The following is a 22,072-nucleotide window of genomic DNA, read 5'->3' as shown; positions in this document are numbered from 1 at the left end:
TCTTCAGAGCTACACCTGCAGCATATGAAGTTCCCAGCCTAGGGGTGGAAACAGAGCTACAGCTGCCAGCCTCAGCCACATCCACAGCAACGCCAGATCCAAGTCACATCAGCGACCTACACCACAGCTTGCGGCAACAGCAGATCCTTAACCCGCTGAGTGGGGCCAGGGATCGAACTGCATCCTCATGGATACTAGTCTGGTTCGTTACCATTGAGCCACAACAGGAACTCCTCTCAACAAGTTAAATTATAGCCATTCAGTTTCTGGCTTACATGGGTAATCATTATTATACAAACCTCTCTTCACATAGAATTTTTAAGACAGCAGTATTTGTTTTATGAGCAATCAATTTTAATGAATCTATACCTATACTTTTAAGTGTGTAATATCTACTGCTTAAAATACATCAAAAATTAATTCTACTGTACTAACTCAGCAGCACTTTACCTCCCCAGTTTTCCCTCAGCCATAAAAATGAGGTACAACACATGATTTCAAAAAATCTTTTAAAGTATGGTAAGTCTAGAGTATATTTTTTTTTAGGGGGCTGCGCCTGTAGCATATGGAAGTTCCCAAGCCAGGGTTCGAATTGGAGCTGCAGCTATGGCCTGCACCACAGCCACAGCAACACTGGATCATGGCATCAAAATTCCTTTTATCATGAAAAAAAAGGTTAGAAATCCAAAATTAAATTTCTAGCACACTGTTAAGTTTTTCACTTTGTTAGTATAGTTTCATGTCAAAAGCCATCTCATATACAAAGATTTCATATCTTTGTGTACCCTCAAAACACTGTGATATGTACTTATAAAAGGCCAAGGTGGAAAACAATGCGTGGGGTAAATTTTAGCCGTTAAGCTAAATTATATTTCCTTGCTATATGATCACAGAGCATCCCAAACTACTTGCTCAGATAGCTCAATAACCTCATTGAAATTATTTATTTAATGGCTGTGTTCTCCCCTAGACCGGAAACTCTATGAATATTACAAAAAGGACTACAGCTTTTGAAGCACTCACAACACAGGAACTGACATGCAATTTAAAAACTACAAAAGAGGAGTTCCCGTCATGGCTCAGTGGTTAATGAGCCTGACTAGTATTCATGAGGACACAGGTTCAATCCCTGGCCTTGTTCAGTGGGTTGAGGATCCGGTGTTGCCATAAGCTGTGGTGTAGGTCACAGATGTGTCTCGGATACTGTGTGGCTGTGGCTATGGCTGTGGTGTAGGCCAGCAGCTACAGTTCCAACTTGAACCCTAGCCTGGGAAACTCCATATGCCGTGGGTGCGGCCCTAAATAGACAAACAACAACGACAACAAAAAATTGCAATAGAGCATGGTAAAAATATACAGGGGCAAGCAGAGGATGCTAAGACAGCTGCAGAGGTCATAGGTATATTTCCAATTAGGCTGGAACTCTGAGTGTAATAAAAGCCCGCTTGTCGGATGAAACCTATAGTTGGTCCATTAAATGAAAAAGACAGTAATCATAAAAATTTATTTACATATTCTTGAAGATCTTGTTTTAACTTAAATGTAAAATGCACATTCATTCACAAATCTTTTCATGTAGGGTTACTGTCATATATTTGATGCAGACCTCCTCCTGAGTTTGGGTCTTCTTTTTGCATAAGCCAGGCCCACAAGGACCCATCATCCATGATTTCCACTTAATGTTTCTGTAAATGGAGAGAGAACTTAAAAGCACTTCTGCAAGAATAGGAATACAGAATCCATTAGACCAGTGGTCTATCCACCACGAGATAAAAAGCCTGTGCCAGAATGGAAATTAATGTACTACTTCCTTCAAGCAGAAAGTCTTGCCATGAAAAAATCGTCAGCGGAACAAAACTGCTTCATGATGTAGTTCATTTACACTCGGGTGTGGACTCCTCATTTGCTTGAGACCCACTAATAGTCTCAAGGCCAGTAAACTGAACCATGGACTTGGACACATGGACAGGCTCTGCTTTAGACTTTGATGATTTTCCACCTGGTCTTTTACAGGTATCCAGCCTTCATCAGATGTGGTAGCAAATTTGTTAATAATTCATCTACACCGAAATGATTTCCCAAGTTTTCAAAGAATGAATTCTCCTTTCCTTACATTCTCACTAATTTACATGCTTCCTAATGTTTTATAGTTACTGGTAAAAACAAGTTTGTGAATAAATACAATCAACTTTTGGGAAGTACCCAACGTGGCGAGTAGGCACAGAGTCATGCACTTGGGTTATGGAGCCGCCTACTCAGCTGTGAGTGACCAGCTGGCCCTTGGGACCCATAAGTACATTTTCGGAGGGAAGAGAATGCACCAAGTTAAAGCCAGGGGTCAGTTAAGAGGTCACCGGTGGGATGCTTCTGCTGTCATTCTACCACATGATCACTTCTTATTAGTGGTAATGTAAGCGGCAGAGCAGAAAGAACCCAAGTCAATAACCAAGCCACTTACCAGCTATATAATTTGGACAAACCACTTCATCTCCTCAATCTTCAGTTTTCTCTTAATGGGACTGAAGTAAGTTGCACATGCAAGTACTGAGTAAGAATCTGGGATCGTGGTTAACGGCAGCTGAGTGGGTTCCTGTGTAGTGGTAAGATGGTGCGTGAGCTGGGTGGGCAGAGGCCGGATGGGTGGGGGGGGGGTACAGCTGATCAATAGTAAAATAGGAAAAAAAAAAAAAAAAAAAAAAAAAAAAAAAAAAAAAAAAAAAAAAAAAATCGATCGTAACGGCAGCTATTTCCTGAGTGTGTAAATGTGCATGATAACATGTAACAATGTACACTGAATAGGGCATTTAATTGTCACAAACACTTGGGCAAACAGGGATTATTCCCCTTTCATGCAAAGACCTTGAAGTGAAGTTACATATATCTGCTAAGTGGCAGGGTTCAATTTGAATCCAGAACCGACTCTAAAGACCAGACACTGTCAAGTAGACCACACTGCTTCTTGCGTCTAAAGTTTTTTTTTTTTTTTTTTGGTCTTTTTAGGGCTGAACCCATGGCATATGGAGGTTCCCAGGCTAGGGGTTGAATCGGAGCCACAGCTGCCAGCCTACAACACAGACACAGCAACACGGGATCTGAGCCATGTCTGTGGCCTACACCACGGCTCATGGCGACACCGAATCCTTAACCTACTGAGTGAGGCCAGGGATTGAACCTGCATCCTCATGGATACTAGTCCGGTTCGTTATCCTCTGAACCACGACAGGAACTCCCTAAAGCATTCTTATTTGCAACCTGCAACCACCTTTTGAGAAGGGAGAGTAGGTATTTGCCCCCATTGGCCAAATTTGGAAACAGTTTCTGAGTATAGCTGATCTGATATCAAGGTGACCAAGGTTAGTTATCTAGAAGAGAGCCACAGAGCAAATCTGAATGCTTTACCAGTAAGATTGACCAAACTAAAAGCAAATAGGTACTAAATGAGAAAAGAAGAGTAAACTTAACACAGTAATCCTAACAAAATACTATTAAGTTCATCATAACTGCAATTAAGTGCCAATGTGGTATTTATTCATCGAGTACAAATACCTCATAGATTTTGCCCTACTTGGCTCCCTCCCATTTTCTGTCAACTATCTCTTGGTACTAATAGCTGGTAGGAGAGCCGGGAACATTTGAAAACATTTAAAAAATCAGCTAAGTTAATATTATATGTTCTTTTATCCCTAACATCATCTAAAAAAGTTATCACAATTGATACCATGAAGACTACAGCATGATTGTAACAAAATATTTTCTTTTTAAATTAGCCCTTTGACTTGATGAAAAGTAAAAATGCAAGAGGCCCTAGTCATCCATGCCTTAGATTTTGTGAATTTAAGTATATATTTGCTGTGGCACAAGGATGAAGACCATAATACCATAAATATGATGGCAAACCACTGCTAAACTCCTGCCAGATACTTCATGTTTGGCTGTGCACACAGTTGTCTTATGTGCCATAAAAAGTAACAATCTGGATAACCACAATTTTGTCCTTTACTGATCTGAACTAAAACCATTAAAATGTTTGTCTCCGTACTTTATGGTGATGGGAAAATGCAATCCATCAGGACTCTCTAGATACAAATACAATCAAGCAAAATTGCCCGAGTTCTCTGAACATGAGACCATCACAGATCCACTTGATTCTGCGGTAGGACCACTCAGATTTTATAAAATGTACTTTATATTAGGTAGAACAGAGTAAGCTGGCTAAGGAAAGGGTGAAATGTGAGCAACAGACGAGAGAAGCGTTGAGGCACTGTTTCTCAATTGCTCATAATTAGAAATGGCTAGTCACTACATAAGGTAAACCGGTTAACCATTAAAGAAGCTCCCTGGCTTGCCCCACAGCCAGATCTTAAAAAAACAAAAACAAAAACCAAAGAAAAAAAAGGAAAAAAAGAAGAGACCAAAAGACTATTCCATGATTTAATTCCACTGAATAGCAAAATAAGGCATGCTGGTGAGTCAAAGAGCGATCACCGCCAGCGGAGGCCAGCATTAACTCCTGGCGTTAAACCAATGTTCTTAGGAGGCAGTTCAGACAGTCCTCCCAAACTCGGGACTCCAAGTTGGGGAGGGGGGGACGACACAAATAAATTTAGAAAGAGGAACTGGTTCAGGGCCCTCCACTGGACCATGCCGAATCTGTTCAGCAATTCTAAACTCCTGCAGGGCACAGAATTGAGTATTCCTTCTTTCTGCTTAATAGAGAAATAGCGCCCAAAGGAAGGCAAATATTTAGTAGAAATGAACCAAACAACCTCAAATATAAATCTCTACTTTCCACACTATAGCCAAAGAGCCAAAGCAATCGTCCAAAGGGTAATTCTTGACCACATCACTCTTAAAGAACTTTTTTTCCCCAATCACCTGCAAGAGGAATAAAAGCCAAGACCTTTCGTATGGAATTCAGTGTTTTTGACCATCTAGGAATCCTTGCCTACCTTTCCAGCCTTACTTTTCTCTCAACCCTTCCATTTCATACTTTCTATCATGAAAAGAATTAAAACCTACTACATCAAAGAAAGCAAAATGAGTACTACTGAATATTTCCCAATTCAAAAGGACTGCGGAAGACACTAGATAGTAACAAGCGCGGGTAAATCTTTTCTTTTCTGCTATTAACCTTAACTCTCCCAGCTCTATTCCCCTGGCAATCTGACGGAAGTAGTAGGTCAATGATGTTGCTTAGCAACATTGCTTATAGTAAAAATGATCCTCCTGATTAGTAAATTTGCCCCTGGACTCAAGAGGAATGAGAAATGAACTATAAATACCCTACAGAAAGCCATAGCTCTGACTTTCCTAAGTATGATGGCTCCTGAAATCGGCACATCCCTTATGGGGATCTGGAAGCTGGCTGTCTATGGAGTTGTATGAGAAATACTATCTCCTGGGGGACAGGAGGTTTTTTAAGCCCATTTGGCTCTGGTACCTACATGATGTGAGCTTTTTCTCCCTGCATCTCGGCTTTTACGTGGAGCGAGGTCTCCCCGGTGGCCATGTGAACCGATTACACGGACTGCTGTGAGGATCACAACCACTGCTGAGGAGTGTGTGATGCTGCTCTGCCGCAAGCTGTGGTTCCTGCCTGATGCCCTTCTGGGTAAACAAGCCAAGAAGACCCATTCATTTGCATGGAAACAAGACTATAAGAATGTTTTAGAAAGACTTTCCAGAGATTCTACAATTTGATCCCAAACTGCGTCCTCTTTTTGCCTGCTTTTTTAGCCTAATGCATCCCTGACAAATGCCACCTACCCTCATACACAGCGTTTACTCACCTTCCTCTGTTGTTAGCCTTTCTTTCTGGGGGATCCCCTCTTCCAGGTAACACATACTACCTCTCCACAGTCCATCGCTTTGGCCATCTGCTGGGGTGAAGCTATGGCTATTTTTCAACCAAGAAGAAAGGAGACATAGCACAGGGAATGAATGCCAAGGAGACTTTGCTAGAGAAGCTAAGTACACAGTTTACAGAAAAAAAGATGTAACTTTATTGAGAATAAAAATAGGTTGAGTTGGTGAAGAAATACGGCAATAGCATGGTAAAGGGTAAAATGTCCAAACAGAATTCTAGATCAATTTGGAGTATAGAAAAGACCAGACGAAAGCAGTCTATTAAGGGCTCCCTCCTGCCTGCATTATTAGCCATGGGAAGAAACTGGGGAGCCCTGTATCAGCATCAAAAGTAGGTGACTTATAAAAGATGATTCAGTAATCTATACCCTGGGAAAGGGAGAGGAGGGAAAGGTTTACAAAGAAGAAGGTATTCGCCAGTGTTCAGGGAGGGGATATTGTTGCTACAAGTCAGCTCCACTTCTACCTTATCCTGATCATTCTAATCAGCCTGTCTCGCTAGATTTGCAAGCTGATGTTACTTTGTAGTAGAATTTTCAGCAGCATCACAGGTTTCTTTCATCTTAAGCTATTAGAACTGCCTTCTTCTCTATTACAAAGTTGTCAATTATCCTAACTTGTTATACTTTAGGGCCAACTCTATCACTTCCAAACTCTCGTAGTGGTTAACTTCAGAATCAATCAAGATGTGGCTCTTAGGAAAGAAAAAAAAAAAAAAAAAGATCTGGAATTGCTAAAGGCTCTAGTTTGTTTCCTTTAAGGGTGCACACTCTTAAGGTAAAGTCACCCATTTCACAGCAAAATACAGAAACCAGTCAGCAAAGAAAGAGAGGACTGAAACATATGTGCAGAGAGACACAGGCAAGAAATCATATTAACCTGGAGAGGGAAAGCAGCCCCCAGCTCCTAACTTTCTGTTATTGATGTCAACTGCCTCTGAGACTCAGCTGTACTTCCTGCCCTTGGATTCTCTGACAAAGCTATATCCCATTTCTAATAAAACACTTTTTGCTTAAATTAGTTTAAATAATTTTCTATTTGTATACTGTCACCAAATAATCCCAAGACCAAAAATGATGGTAAGAGGCAAAGTACATCTGTGTGTATACAAATAATCAGGTTTTATCATATTGAAAGATTCTTTTAATGTTGTTTTAAAGAGAAAGGGAGACAACTCAATTGCAGCTATTTTCTCTTGTGGTGTAAACTTTCCATTCATCATTTTATTCTCATGGGATCTAACAGAGTGCCTCACACACCACATTTAACAAATGTTTATTGAATGGACATATAATTAAAAAAATAATGACATCTACTCAGCCAAATAGTTCGTCTAATTGGGAGTTTTCAAAAGCATTTCAGTTCCAATTAATAAAAGATGTTCTTTATAATTCTCATTAGCATAATTGTATGATTATACATACACAAAGAAATGCTGTTTTCTATTCTCAAAATAGAATACTGAAAAACATGATTTGGATTTGATTTATTCAGATTTTGTGTTAACTCACAGGACTTTAAAGTCTGCTTAGTTGTAGTCCTTAAGACTGTCTGCAGGAGTTTCCATCATGGCACAGAGGAAACAAATCTGACTAGGAACCACAAGGTTTCGGGTTCGATCCCTGGCCTCATTCAGTGGGTTAAGGATTGGTGTTGCCGTGAGCTGTTGTGTAGGTCACAGACATGGCTCAGATCTGGCGTTGCTGTGGCTGTGGGGTAGGCCGGCGGCAACAGCTCCAATTAGACCCCTAGCCTGGGAACTCCATATACCATGGGTGCAGTCCTACAAAGGAAAAAAGACCAAAAAAAAAACCAACACAAAAAAACAAAAAACAGGCTGTCTGCAGACTATTTCTGTTCTCCTCTGGGCATAAGAAAGGTAGAATTGCATTTCCCCACCTCCTTGAAGTTGGGTTGTAGTCGTTTGAGTTAATTGGCCATTGAAATGGCAGTGGAAGTTACATGGGCCACTTTCACGTAGAGGCCTTTAAGAGCCAACGTGCAATGTATCACATCCTTTCTCTTGCCCTAACAAATGTGGAAGCAGGTGTTGAGACGAGCCCCTGACAATCTGGGGCTCTCAATGACTACTGGAACAGAACTCTCCTGCTGACCCTAACTGCACATGCAGTGTGACTGAGAAACAAAACTTTGTTGTTTTAAACCACTAAGATGTCAGGGTCTTTTGTTACCACATCATTATTTACCCTACCAGCTCTACCCAGCAAATCCCTCTCCTATATGAAGGCAGTGAATAGCTCTGGCCTTCAATTTGTCTTCAGAATGATAACATTTTGTATAGCAGTGCGTCATTTATACGTTCTTATAGAACTGTTCCTCATGATCCAAGCTCTCAAAAGTCAAACACATAACTGAGTGGAGTCAAACTTTTGAATGAATCCCTCATTTTCTCACCTCTCACTACTTGCTATCTGAAATTCAGGGGTCAAGTACATTTCCACAGGATGATATATCTTGCTGTTCAACCTCCTGACACCTACACTCAGGAATGAAAAGAATTTAGACAGTAAAGGATTCCAGAGACATTATTTGTGCCCTTAAAACTGTTTTTCTACTACCCAGTACTTATCAGACTTTCAATGTCTAGTGAGTGAACTGCATGCTGTTGTCATTCTAATCTTAGAAATAAGGAACTAGATTCAGAAAAGCTCATAAGCTTACTAGAAACAACCTCACACATTAGTGGTACAATCCCAGATTTTCTGGCTCCAAATCCCTTTCGACTATGTACCATGCTTTCCAAGATCTCTTACTGCTACAGAATTCTAGGATTTGATAGTAAACTAATAGTATCAATAGTGTTTGTGATAAAAAGCAAATATTAATGACATTTTTACAACCAAGAATAATTAGAGTCATCCTTTAAGGAGTTCTACTTGCCTAAACCGAGTTTAATTCAAGACCCTGAGTATCCTGAAGCACAGAACAGCAAGCAAGAAGTCCTAAAGATCATTTGGTCCAACAGGCAATTTGCAAAACAACGAAGAAGAGTAAAAGAATTCCAGGAGAAGAGCAGCCTTTTCCTTTGAGATATCCCATTTTTAGAATTTCACTTTTAGATTATCTTCACCTTGGTTCTTAATAAATTGGCTAACCTCAAATTCTTTGCTAATTCTTATCAAGCCTCACGAAGAATCACCTGCAGGATGGGCAATCCATCCACTTCTGTAGGTTCAGTGAATGGTTCTCATTCTGTGTTTCAGAGTCCAATAAATTTGGAAAAGGTCACAAACTATATCCCCCCCCATGGAGTTCCCATCCTGGCGCAGCAGAAAGGAATCCGACTAGGAACCACGAGGTTGCAGGTTTGATGGATCCCTGGCCTTGCTCAATGGGTTGAGGATCTGACGTTGCTGTGAGTTGTGGTGTAGGTCGCAGACACAGCTCGGATCTAGCTTTACTGTGGCTGTGGTACAGGCCGGCAGCTACAGCTCTGATTAGACCCCTAGCCTGGGAACCTCCAGATGCTGTGGATGCGGCCCTAAAAAGACAAAAGAACCAAAAACAAAACCAAAACCACACACATATATATATTCCCCTTTAAGAGAGTAAACTTGAACATTAGTTAAAAATTGTGAAATTGAGTTTAAAAAAAAGCTACTGAAATTTGTCTAACCTCACCATCTCCAACTTGAGCTCAGAATCTTATTTCAAGAAATAAACTACTGATTTCTCATGTCTTAGAGAACACAGTTTGGGAAATACAGTTCTAGGTAACTCTAAACACTAAGAATGGATCAACTTAAGCCTTCGGAGAATTTATCTTAAGAGTCTTATTATTGCCCCCTACTGAAGAATACTATCCAAAATTCATCACTTTCTGTAGGGATATTTTAAAAATGTTGTCAACTGCATCACAACAGTTTCCTTTTTTATTACGGCCCATGGACAATGTTCCTCTCAGACTTCATTAGTAAAAAAAAAGCCCTGTTTAGGCAGAAGAACTGGTTTGCTTTTATCTTGGAATTAGAAACACACCGAAACTTACTTTATTCCTTTCATTTTTTGCCCTGGGCTGCTTCTCGGAAAAGCCCAGAGCCAAAACTCTGACTCACTTCAACTACAGGATCTGATAGTAGGCACTTGGTATTATCTTATCCTTGACTTTGTAGTCTTTTTTCCCCACTGCTCTGCCTCAATTTTCTCATTTAGTTTTGTTTTGCGATACAGTACCATATGGACCCTAAGTTGCTTTAAATCATTTTTGAAACTACCTATTGTATGTATTAAGTTCTATTCTCTTACAATTTCATATTGATTTCTCTCTACTTGTCCCATTCCCCCACAATATCAGTGTCAGCTTTGTGTAATAGTATTTACAGTTATGACAAGCCAATAGAACATAAATATTCACAATAAAATCAAATTTGCAATGTTTAAAACCAGGAAAAAAATCATTAATGGTTTTTCAGTGGTCTAATAACCAAAAAGAATTATTAAATTGTTTTCTAAAGGGAAAAGACAATTACCATTTATTGGGTACCAGAAACTGCTAGGCGCTTAGTACACAACAGTTTCATTTTTTTTTTTTAAAGCAGAAGGGATGTTGGTATATACATACTCTCTGGAAAGATGCACAAGAAACTAGTAATACTGGTGGGTGGGGAGAGAGGTTTTGTATACCTCTTTCATAGTTTTTGAATTTTGTGAATGTATCAATTATTCAATAATATTTTTTAAAATGGAACGATAATAAAGAGGGCAGAAATGCTTTACTCTTTGATACAGCAAACTTTCTTCGTCAGCTTCTGATCCAATTATGCACTGATGCCAAATGAAAAAGTTTCGACCAGACATGCCGGGTTTTATTGAAATAAAGTCCCCTTTTGAGGGTGAGGCAACTAACTCCTTTAAAACTTAGATTATGATAGCCTGCGGGTAACAATTTAAAAAAATCCGATATGGTTTCCAGTTTGTTTTATTGATACAAGAGTACGGGGAGAAAGCGCTGATTCTGGACAGCGGTACACGCCTCTGCCGTTTGGCCACAGACGCCGCATCCAGAACTTTGCACAACTCAAGGGCGGCCCAGACGCCGCTCTGGGGCTCTCGGCTGCCGGACCAGGGTTCGAGCCCCGGGCGCGGCTAGGGGAGGTCCCCGCCCGGCCCACCCCTCCAGACCGAGGCGCCCCGGGACCGCCTGCAGTAGGGCCCCACGGGCTTGGGCTGCCGCGGCCGGGCGGAAGGGTCGCGTGGGATCGGGAAGCGGGCCTCCGCGCGCGGCTGGCCAGCCGCTGCCCCCTCCCCGACGCCCAGAAGAAAGTCGCACTTACCGCGTCGGGCTCCGGAGGCGGCCGGGGGGGAGGGTCACAGGCGGTGGGGGGGCGACCGGGCGGGAGGAGGAGGGAAGGCGGGGAGCGGGGGCCGGCAGGCGGAGGAGAGGGATGCTCGGCCCCTGGGGCGCCCCCAGCCCCTTCCTAGATGCCTCACCCCCGGCGCCGGCCAGCCGGGAGCGGGCCACTCCTCCTCCGTCAGCTGTACCAGGCCAGCGGGGAGAAACTCTTCCGGCAGCCCGGGAGGGGGCGAGCGCGCGCCTGGGGGTCGGGAGCCTGCTGGCGCGTCTGTCCCTGCGCGGCGCAAGAAGCGGCCCGCTCCAAGCGGATGCCCGCCCCGCCCCCTCCCGCCAGGCCCCGCCCCCTCCTCGCCCGCCCCGCTGGCCCCGGGAGACCGCCACTGCCGCCGCGCTGGCGGCTTCTCTTCCCCAGCGAACGGCTCCGCGAACCGCCAGGGCCCGGGGTAGGGAGCGAAGAAGGGGAAGGGGCGGAGACAAGGAGGGGAGGGGAGGGCTGCGGCGAGGGGAGCCTGTGGGGGAGGGGGACGTCAGGCTGGGCGGGGCTCTGGCCGAGGGGGCGGGGCGCGGAGGACCTGACAAAGATTCTGGTTGTTCCCCCCCCGCCTCTTGAAACTGGGTTAAGGGGTAATTCCTGGGGGTGGAAGTTTAGGAAGAGGTCCCTCTGCAGGGCTGGAAGGCGATCAGAGAGCTGGCCTGTGTTTTTTGCTGCTTTGAAGAACAAGACTCTGTTGTCCTAGAGCTTTGGAAGAACTCATAAAGAGTTGCCTCTCTTCTCCAGACCCTGCAACCCTAACTGTGCAATACTCTGATAATTATTCTGCTCCGGTAGTGGTTTGTCTATGTTGTGCCATGGCAATTATGATCCTCCACGCTGTGGCCATAATCATTGTTTTCCAGTGGTGGGGTGATAGGAATTCCACAAAAGTTGGTTTCTTATTTATTTCTCTAGCCAATATATATTGATGTATATATATGCTAGATGCTAAGAATAATAATAACTACTTTATTGAGCGCCAAACACAACTCTAAAGCGCTTTACAGATGTTAACTCAATACAGCTAAGGTCCCTCCCCCACAGAGGTTCATGGCGGGTAAGGGAGGGGAAAGGGTTTCCTTAGTTTGTCTCCGAGAGACGTGTAAAGGAATTCGCTTGCTTTTTGTTCAGCGTAATGCTTATATTCATTATTTACAGATTCTGTGTTTGCTATTCTGAGCTATCGCTCTCTTGTCCGTGTGGGTTGAATGTGGTCAGTCCTTCCAAAATGACATTTGCTCAGGAGATCTTCAGTATGTGTCCGTGTTGAAAACCCAAAGTAAGCAAATGGTCCAGAAGACTGATGGGTCAATTCACTATGGGAATAACTTAACCAAATTGTGGCAACACCTTTGGGTGGCTGGGATCTATTTTTAGGCTTCCATTTGGGGCAGTGGTGAGAAAAAGCAATATAATGTAAAACAATGAAGCACTGACATGGACTCCTAGTTCAGAGGGAAGTGGATGGGCTGATAGAAAACTGTTACAATTGGGAAGAGATACTTCACAAAAGCTACCACTGAGGGCTCCACCTGGAAGAGACTCCCCGCTCCCTCTTTACAATAACACCTAACTGTGTGGATAAAAATTACTTCAGTAGAATTAAGTACAAGAGACAGCTGTGTAAACCCATAGCTTGAATTTTGGGAATTTGGTACTATTTTTTCAACCCGCATTTGATTGCTCAGAGATAACATTTGTGCACAGGAACAGCAAATGACATTCTTCTCATTGTTTGGTTTCATAGTTGTTTGTTGTTCAGTTTTGGAAATTTAATTCAGTCTTTTTCTCTTGAGTTTGTAATGAGAAAGGCTAGAAAAGCATTACAATCAAATCGAATTACGATTGCAGTAAAAAAAAAAATCTTACTTTAATAAATAGGAATTCCCATGTCTCTTTTTTTTTTTCCTCCACAATAAATACGTTATTTGTTTGGTCCTAAAATCTATTCTCTTTGATTTATCAATCTGTATTTTCAGTTTATTTGCTCCACCACCCCAATGAAAGCAAATCAAATTATGACCTGAAGTCCTGAGGCTGACTATGCTCCTACCTTGCTTGCTTTCAGGCTGTTCCCCACAGAGGACTACTTTCTCTTCTGCCAACACACCAAGCACTCACCAAAAAAGCCTTTGCCTGTGTCTCTGGAAGGTTCTTAGCCATTCACATGACTGTCCCCCTTTTCCTTCAATCACTGTTCCTGATCATGCTACAGAAAAGCTTCAAACCTTCACCCCTACCTCATCGCCGCATTTCTCAACACTTAGCACCACCTGACATTTATCTGTTTCTCTCACTGGAATGTAAGTTCCATGAGAGGTCACTGCTACATTTCCAGTGTCTATTACAGCACAATTATTACAGTGTCTATTTGCCTGTGTCTGTCACAGTGCAAATATTTTTTGAATGAATGAATGACTTCACATAAGAAAGATAGTTTGTATCCCCTTTTATTAAGGGCCAAAGGGCTGTCCTGAAATATATCTTATAACTGAGTGATATGACTTAGATATATTAATAAGATCTAAAATACAGCCTGGTTTACCCTATTTAAAATTAAAATTTGAAAATGGCAGTTCTTAATCTCTTATTCTAGCAGTATACGAAGAAACAGGAATTGAAGACACATTCACAATAAGAATTTAGGCTGAGATCTTACAACTTGACCCATAAACGGGTCCATCAAATCAGAGAGTAATGATCGAAAAATGCTGTCAGTCTTATTATTTTTTCCTGAGATGAAACAATTTAGCAGTAATCAGAAGTAGAATAATTGAACCTAAACTGTGATTACCCTACTGATAACTAGGTAGGTGGTGCTAAACAGAGTCCTTTGTGAGTGCTTGAATGACTTTAGTTGAAAATAGTCATGTGAGGTTAACAATGTTTTAATATGGTTAAAGTATCATACTGATAGTACACAGAATTTAATCCTAGTGTATTGATGTCCATGCTAAACAAATGGTTTGACTTGTCCTTTTCTGCTCTGATTACCAGTTGCATGGGTGGGGAGGATTAAAAGCTTAAATATCTTTATATACAGTATCTATGTTCAAAATCTGGATCCTGGGAATGGGATCTGTTTTAGAAGCTTTAGGATTACTTTTCACTGGACTTCTGCCATCCACATTTTGCCATGAAACAGCCTCCTATGAAAATACGGACCATTAAAAGGTACGAGCAGATCATACGTCTGGAAGGAGACTCTCCAGGTTGGTAGAAGCAGGCGGCCAGTAAACCCAGCCCCAAATGTGCCCCTTGAAGTTCACCTCACATTCTCACTCTGGTTTCTCTTGGTTCCTGAGGATAATTCATCCCCTCTTTTGACTTGGTTCAAATACAAAAATAAAGGAAAATAGAGTTAAATGTTTCCTTGGCTTTCCTTACCACAGCCAAGCCAGTGTAGAATTTTCAAAATGAACTTTACTGAGTTCTAAAGAAGAATAAAAATGAAATTCTTATAGAAAATATAAGCCATACCTGTAACTCCCTTCATTTGTTCAACTGCTCGTCTATCTTTCCCATTCTTCTAGAGTCAAACTTCCATCCCTTAAGGGCAGGTATAAGTTTGCAGGCAATCTGCCTAGTTTCTTCCCTCTTGGCTCCTTTTCATTCTCCACATGGTAGGGTCATTTTTCTGTCTCTCACATGAGAGCCATCAAGCTTGACCACAACCCTTGCACTTGCAGGTCTGTTCAAGTCCCCTAGTCAGAGGGCTGTGGCAGAGTCCCGGTCCAACTATGGAACCTTGGGGCCTGACCCAATGTCAGAGTTCCTTTTTCAGGCGGGATTCTCTTTACGGAGGAAAGGTCACTATACCGGCAGATCACATCTTTCAGTCCCCAAAGCACTCACATAAGAACTACCCTGCAATAGACAACGACTCACAATTATATCTACAATAAATTCTGTTCACAGTAGCAGATGACCTAGATCTTAGGAACTGGAACATCTAAGGAGGCCCCTCTCCGGACAGGGGTGCAGCAGAATCGGGCAGCAGATACAGCAGAGTCAGGCACTGACAGCCTGAGGGGTTCGCCCTGGAGGAAACCCCAGTTCTAAAAAGGGAGCTCCAGAGGCAAGGGCAGCCCTGTTATGATAGATGTCCCACCAGCAGCAGACACAGTGGCCTTCAAAGCACAGAGCCATGGTCAACCTGGCACCTGAGTCAGAAACGGCTCCAAAGAGACCTCACTGGCAGTGCCTACCAGGAAAGAGACCAACGGAGGGACAAGACGTGACTTGCCTAATGCCACTCAGCAAGTCAGCGCAGAGCCAGGATGCGCGCAACAGGTCTATCCACCCACATCCCAGGACGTACCACCGGAGCACATAGGGCCATATCAGAGCCAGTCCTGAGTGGAGACTGGCCTCTTCCCCCCACCCCTGCGTCTGCTCAGTCCCACACACGGGAGCACTGAGGCCCCTGGCAGGCGGAGTGGCTGTCCCCAGGCTCCTGGGCTGGGAGCCAAAGGGCGCTAGGCCTCATGGGAGGAGCCCTGCCGCCCTGCCTGCAGCCTGTAACCATTCAGCAGGCCCCTGCAAGGCTGGGGCTCACGCTCCGTGGTTAGTGATCATTGTGGGTGGGGGCCGGCCCCGTTTCCAGGGGACTGTCATTGTGGATGCCAAAAATGGCGGAACTGAGATAAGGTGAATAAGTGACAAAGAAAGCCAATTTTTATCACCAACAAAAACAACTACATTCCACCCTCACCCCAAACCTGCCCTGTACGGTGCTGGGGCCAAGGGGAAAGAATGTACATTCTCTCATGCATGTATTTCCATCCACTCATTCATAAGTAGGGCTCTGAAAATCTGACCACGCTCTGTGTGGAAAAAAAAAAAAAGGTTTTGTAAACCAAATTTAATTATTTCCTGCCAGTCTCCCTAATCTTTCTAAACACAAATCTAATTCTGTTCACCCCCCAGGACCCTGCTTAACAAGCTTTAGTGACTCCATTGCCTGCAAGGTAAAGTTCAAACATCCTGGGTGGTTGAAGATCCTTTGTAATCTACCCCCTCTCTACTTCTCCAGGCCTGTGCCCATTCCGAAATGATTTGCATGGTCCATTTTTATTATATAACTATACTTTTATTGCTGTTATTATTTTGTCTTTTTAGGGCCACACCGCAGCATATGGAAGTTCCCAGGCGGGGGGGGGGGGGTGGGGTGTCACACCGGAGCTACAGCTGCAGGTCTACACCACAGTCAGAGTAATGCCAGATCCAAGTCATGTCTATGACCTACTCCGCAGCTCACAGCAATGTCAGATCCTTAGCCCACTGAGTGGGGCCAGGGATTGATGCTGTGTCCTCATGGATACTAGTTGGGTTTGTTACCGCTGAGCCACGAGGGGAACTCCCTGTAGCTGTACTTTTAAGTATGTTTCCTCCATCTGGGACGCCCTGCCTTTCCAATCTCTGCTTGCATGAGTCCCTCAAGATTCAACTGAAGGGGCACCTCCTCTGGTGATCTTCACTCTGAATCCTCCAGGCCCAGTGCGTGTTCTTCCTCTGTCTTCCCATAAGACCCTGCATGCACCTCTGTTGTAGCAGGTAATTGATGGGTTATGAACATAGGTTTACTTATCTGTCTCTCTGACTAGCTGAGAGTCCCGGATGGCAAGCACTCAAAAATATTTGTTGAGTGAAAGAATAATGAATGCATGAAAGGAAAAACCCCCTTACCTATGAAGACTTGAGAATAGCAACTTATTAGAGTATGATCGTTTCTACCCCTTAACATTATAATATATGCGGGTGAATAGAAACTTTCCTCTAATTTATGTTATGCTACCAGTTTCATAAAACTTTAGAGGTCCTTAACTTAGGATTCTATAAATTTGTAAAGCAAGGGAATGAATACAAAGTACTTACATTTATTTTTGTGTATTAAAAAAAAATTCTTCCTAAAGACTCATCCTGAGTGAAGTAAGTCAGAAAGAGAAAGACAAATACCATAAGATATCACTTATATCTGGACTCTAATATATGGCACAAATGAACCTTTCCGCAGAAAAGAAACAACTTATGGACTTGGAGAACAGACTAGTGGTTGCCAAGGGGAGAGGGGGAGGAGGATGGACTGGGAGTTTGGGGTTAGTAGAGGCAAACTATAGTATTTGGAGTGGATAAGCAATGAGATCCTGGTGTATAGCACAGGGAACTATATCTAATCACCTGTGATGAAACGATGGAGGATAATGTCAGAAAAAGAATATGTGTGTGTGTGTGTGTGTGTGCGTGCGTGTGTGTGTGTGTGTGTGTGTGTGTGTGTGTGTATGACTGGGTCACTTTGCTGTATAGCAGAAATTTTCAGAATGTTATAAATCAACTATAATAATAAAAAAAAACAACCCCAAATCCTTCCAGTGTTTCCATATAGTCATTTCACTTTTTAAAAATAAGAGCTGCAAGATTGCTAATTGATGTTGATTTCTTATGCATTAAGAAGTATTCCAGGGTGTATCTTCCTATTTGATATGTTACTTCTGGGTTCACTGCTTAACAGATGGAACCACTCATCTGGTTTCTGTTTTAATGGTCTCAGGAAACAAATTTCTATCCACTATACAGGGTTAAGCATTTAGGTTTGTCAATGTGGTGACAGTTTGCTTATGGGATGTTCATGCAGCAATCCTTACCAGAGAGGATGGATGGTGCCTACAGCACGGAAGGCATTGTGCTGCTTGTTTGAGTGAGAATATTAAAGATGATTCAGACACTTACGTCAACTGAAAAGTTCTTATCAGTTATCATGCTTCCTCTTCTCCTCCATTGTGTTCATCTTTTTTCAAAGTACACACATCCTTCTGTGTTCACACTTGCATTCTGGATTCAGGGACTGTATTTAGCATGGAATCTTTTTTTTTTTTTTTTTTTTTTTTTGTCTTTTTGCCATTTCTAGGGCCGCTTCTGCAGCATATGGAGGTTCCCAGGCTAGGGGTCGATTGGAGCTGTAGCCGCTGGCCTATGCCAGAACCACAGCAACATGGGATCCGAGCCACATCTATGACCTACACTACAGCTCACAGCAATGCCAGATCCTTGACCCACTGAGCAAGGCCAGGGATCAAACGTGCATCCTCATGGATACTCGTCCGATTCGTTTCCTCTGCGCCACCAGGGGAACTCCAATCCTGGTCTTGATAGGGGGAGAATAAGGCCAATTTGGCTTAAGTCAAAATGAAAAGTCTTCTGAGCATTTTGAGAAAAGCTGATGTGTAATCATACTGGGGAATCGGTGTGAGAAAAAAAGAAGCATCCTTGTGCTAAAGATGAAGCGATGAACTAAATGACCTCTGCAAACTTCTTCTAGATCCCACCCCAGGAAGGCACAGAGCTGATGTGGGGCCATCTCTTCTGGAGTCCAGGCGCGTGTGTGGTCAAGGGTCCATCCCCCAGCACAATAGCCTCTGTGAGAGCAGGAACACGACAGAGCCAAGAAGTCCTTGGGTTCCCAGAATGTCTGCGACATCCTTCCCAGCAAGGCGGCAGAAGCTCAGTAAACTTCTGGAGACATCGAGGCTTCTGGGAAGCAGAAAAATCGGAAAGGTGGCAGGGATTCCTCCACCTTTGGAGGCGGGGAAGCTAAGAAGACCTTGGGGGAGATTGAACCAAGCCCCCCCAAGGGGCTGCCTGGTGCCTCCATGGGGGCTGGCAGACGGGGATCCTGAGAAAAAGGTCCTACGGCTTCTCTAGGCCTCAGCGGCATCAAGGGTAGAAGAGGGGTTGGTGCTTCCCACTTGCGTTCACGGAGGGGGTCCCATGGGGTAACACAGAGCCAGCACTAGCCCCGGGCCTGCAACACAGCAAGTGGTTAGCACACTGTTTATACGACTGCCCTTATTTTTATTTTTTTATTTTTTGTCTTTTTGCCTTTTCTAGGGCTGCTTCCCCCGGGATATGGAGGTTCCCAGGCTAGGGGTCGAATCGGAGCTGTAGCCACCGGCCTACACCAGAGCCACAGCAACTCGGGATCCAAGACACATCTGCAACCTACACCATAGCTCACAGCAACGCCGGATCCTTAACCCACTGAGCAAGGCCAGGGATGGAACCCGCAACCTCATGGTTCCTAGTCAGATTCGTTAACCACTGAGCCATGACGGGAACTCCAAGCATGGAATTCTTGAGTAAAGATTCTGGCTGAGTAACAAGCAGCTGACCTGAGATATAAAACGAGTGGGTGACTGGAAGGTGGCACACACTGCACACATTCGAAGACAGTCTCAGAGTCAATGGTCTTGCAAGACAAAGAAGGAAGAAAACAAACATTTCATTCTCCTCCCCTCTGTCCCCAAGAAAATCAAGAAATAACATTACTTACAGATTGCAGGTCATCAAGAGATAGAAAAGCACAATGGAAACATTCTTCATGATGCTAGAATAAAACAACCAACCTTTGACTCTTTAGGAAATAGAGCATAATTAGTTGCTCAGCATCTCAGAGTATGAGATGCAATAGATCCAGCCTTGGATTAAAAAAAAAAAAAAAAAAACAACAACAAAACTGGCTGTAACAAGAGGGCATTTCAATATCAAGTTATGAATATGTTTGATTCTCCTTCTCTCCATTGCCAGCAAAAACCAGGAAATGGTATTAGTAAGGATTCGAAGTAACCCTTCTGCTACAGCCTTTTTTTTTTTTAATCTGAGGCTGGACCTATCTCTTGGACCTAAAACATTTAGATGCTCAGCAGTCGATTTTACTCGATTTTCCAAAGAGTCAAAGTTGTTATTCTCTAGCATCACGAGGAATGTTTCCATATGCTTGTCTAGTTCTTTATACATGTCATTAGCATGGTAATACATTTCAAGGTCCAGTTAGTTGCCAGAAACTTTGTTCCCAGAGACTGAAATACAACAGTTGTCCCAGGAATCCCATTCCAGGGTGGCTTTCCGTTCTCGCCTGCCCTCTCTGCGGGCACTGCTTGGGCAGACAAGCCTGCCTCATACTCCTTTTAAGGAAAGTGGCTCCAACAGGTTCCTTCCTGCACAAGCTGCTATCTTTCAGAGCAGCGGGGTTTGTTAGTGAAAACAGACTCTGCTTTTCCTGTCATGGGTGATGGGTGGGGACAGCGCAGGCAAAGCAGCCATGTATGGGTTGGGCACGTGAAGGAGGCCTGTGGGTGAAGACCTCCGGTGAACTCTGCCCAGTCTTGAGAGTTCAAAACACGGTGGCAGCAGAGCAAACCAGATCTGCCACAGAGGGGAGGTGAGCAGAGAAGGCAGCTCAATGAACCGCAGCCTGCGGTCTGAACAAAGCTGAGCACCTTTTCCGGTTCTCTGAGAGGTTGGCTGTATATCCCAAGTTGGCCTGGCTGAACTGGCTGCTAAGGGGTGACCCCCTGTGTGCCCACATGCCCTGAGTTCCTGTGCAACAGCCTCACGACAGCCACTGACGGTAACAAGGCAGGCAGGGGCAACGCTGTGGTCTCCTGCTGGCCTGACCTGAGGCTCTCTCTGGATTTCTCTCCAGCTTAAGTTCTGGCCCACACTCCCAGCCTCAGAAACAACACCCCACCCCCTTTCTCAATAATTTCCTTTTTTTTTTTTTTTTTTTTTTGGTCTTTTTAGGGCCAGAGGTGCAGCATATGGAGGTTCACAGCTAGGGGCAGAATCAGAGCTGTAGGCGCTGGCCTACACGACAGCCACAGCAACACAGGATCCAAGCCTCGTCTGCAACCTACACCACAGCTCACGGCAATGCCGGATCCTTAACCCACTGAGCAAGGCCAAGGATTGAACCCATGTCCTCGTGGATCCTTGTCGGGTTGGTTAACCACTGAGCCACGAAGGGAACTCCAGTAATCTCCATTTCTAAAACAGTAAAAAGTGAGTGTGGCGGAAGGGGGTTGTGTGTGATTATATTTATTGAGCTACAATTTATGTAGAGTAAAATCTACCCTTTGTAGTGTACAGCGCTAGAGCTGGGCATAGTGGTCTCATCATTGCCATTGTCCAGGTATAATCAAGATAGGGAACATTTCCATCTCCCTGAAAGTTCCCTCGTGCTCCTTTGTAGTCAGCCCTTCCCTCTGCCTCCAGCCTCTCGCAACCCCTGGGCTTTGGCATTTCCCCAGTGCCCTGTAAAAGAAATCATATAAAGCCTTCTTGATGGAGTGCCTGTCGTGGCGCAGTGGTTAATGAATCCGACCAGGAACCATGAGGTTGCGGGTTCGATCCCTGGCCTTGCTCAGTGGGTTAAGGATCCAGCGTTGCCATGAGCTGTGGTGTAGGTCGCAGACGCGGCTCGGATCCTGCATTGCTGTGGCTCTGGCGTAGGCCGGTGGCTACAGCTCTGATTCGACCCTTAGCCTGGGAACCTCCATATGCCACGGGAGCGGCCCTAGAAAAGGCAAAAAAAAAAAAAAAAAAGACAAAGCCTATTTGAACCACCATGTACCTTGCCCAGCTCTCTGTTAGCACATCATACTCTGCATTATTATTATTTTTCAGAACACTTAACATTAACTGAAAACAAACCATTGTCCTTCTTTTCTTGATTGTTGTCTGTCACTGGAACGTATGTGCTCTCCCACTAGGATGTGACGGCCAGGGCTTTGCTTCCCTTGCCAGTTCATCTCCAGGGTTCAGAAACACAGCCTAACCCAGTCGGTGGTCAGGAGCTATTTGGTGAATGAACTACAAAATGAAGGAGGACAGTGGCGCTTCTCCCCACACCCTCTCTATACTTAGGCAGATCTCATTAATAAAAAGATTATTTCCCCCCAACAAAATGTGTTAATCCAGGAATCTCTGCAGTTGCCCAAGTAGGTGATTCATCTGCAAGTAATACAATTAGAGGTAATTAAGATGATCCAGATTGTGAATTGTCTTTTAAATTCACTTTCTGG

General features: G+C 43.8%; 1 protein-coding gene across 1 annotated transcript in view; it reads right to left on the bottom strand.

Moving 5' to 3' along the window:
- The window catches only part of KLHL5 (kelch like family member 5), a 79,147-nt gene extending 67,896 nt beyond the window's left edge, over nt 1-11,251 (bottom strand). Inside the window, 1 exon segment of the mRNA XM_021101108.1 lies at nt 11,160-11,251. The gene's annotated coding sequence lies outside the window, so the exon portion shown is untranslated.

Source organism: Sus scrofa, chromosome 8, assembly GCF_000003025.6.
Source record: "Sus scrofa isolate TJ Tabasco breed Duroc chromosome 8, Sscrofa11.1, whole genome shotgun sequence".
Taxonomy (NCBI): Eukaryota; Metazoa; Chordata; class Mammalia; order Artiodactyla; family Suidae; genus Sus; species Sus scrofa.
The sequence above is the reverse complement of the archived record's forward strand: the minus strand, read 5'-3'. Positions and strand labels throughout refer to the sequence as shown.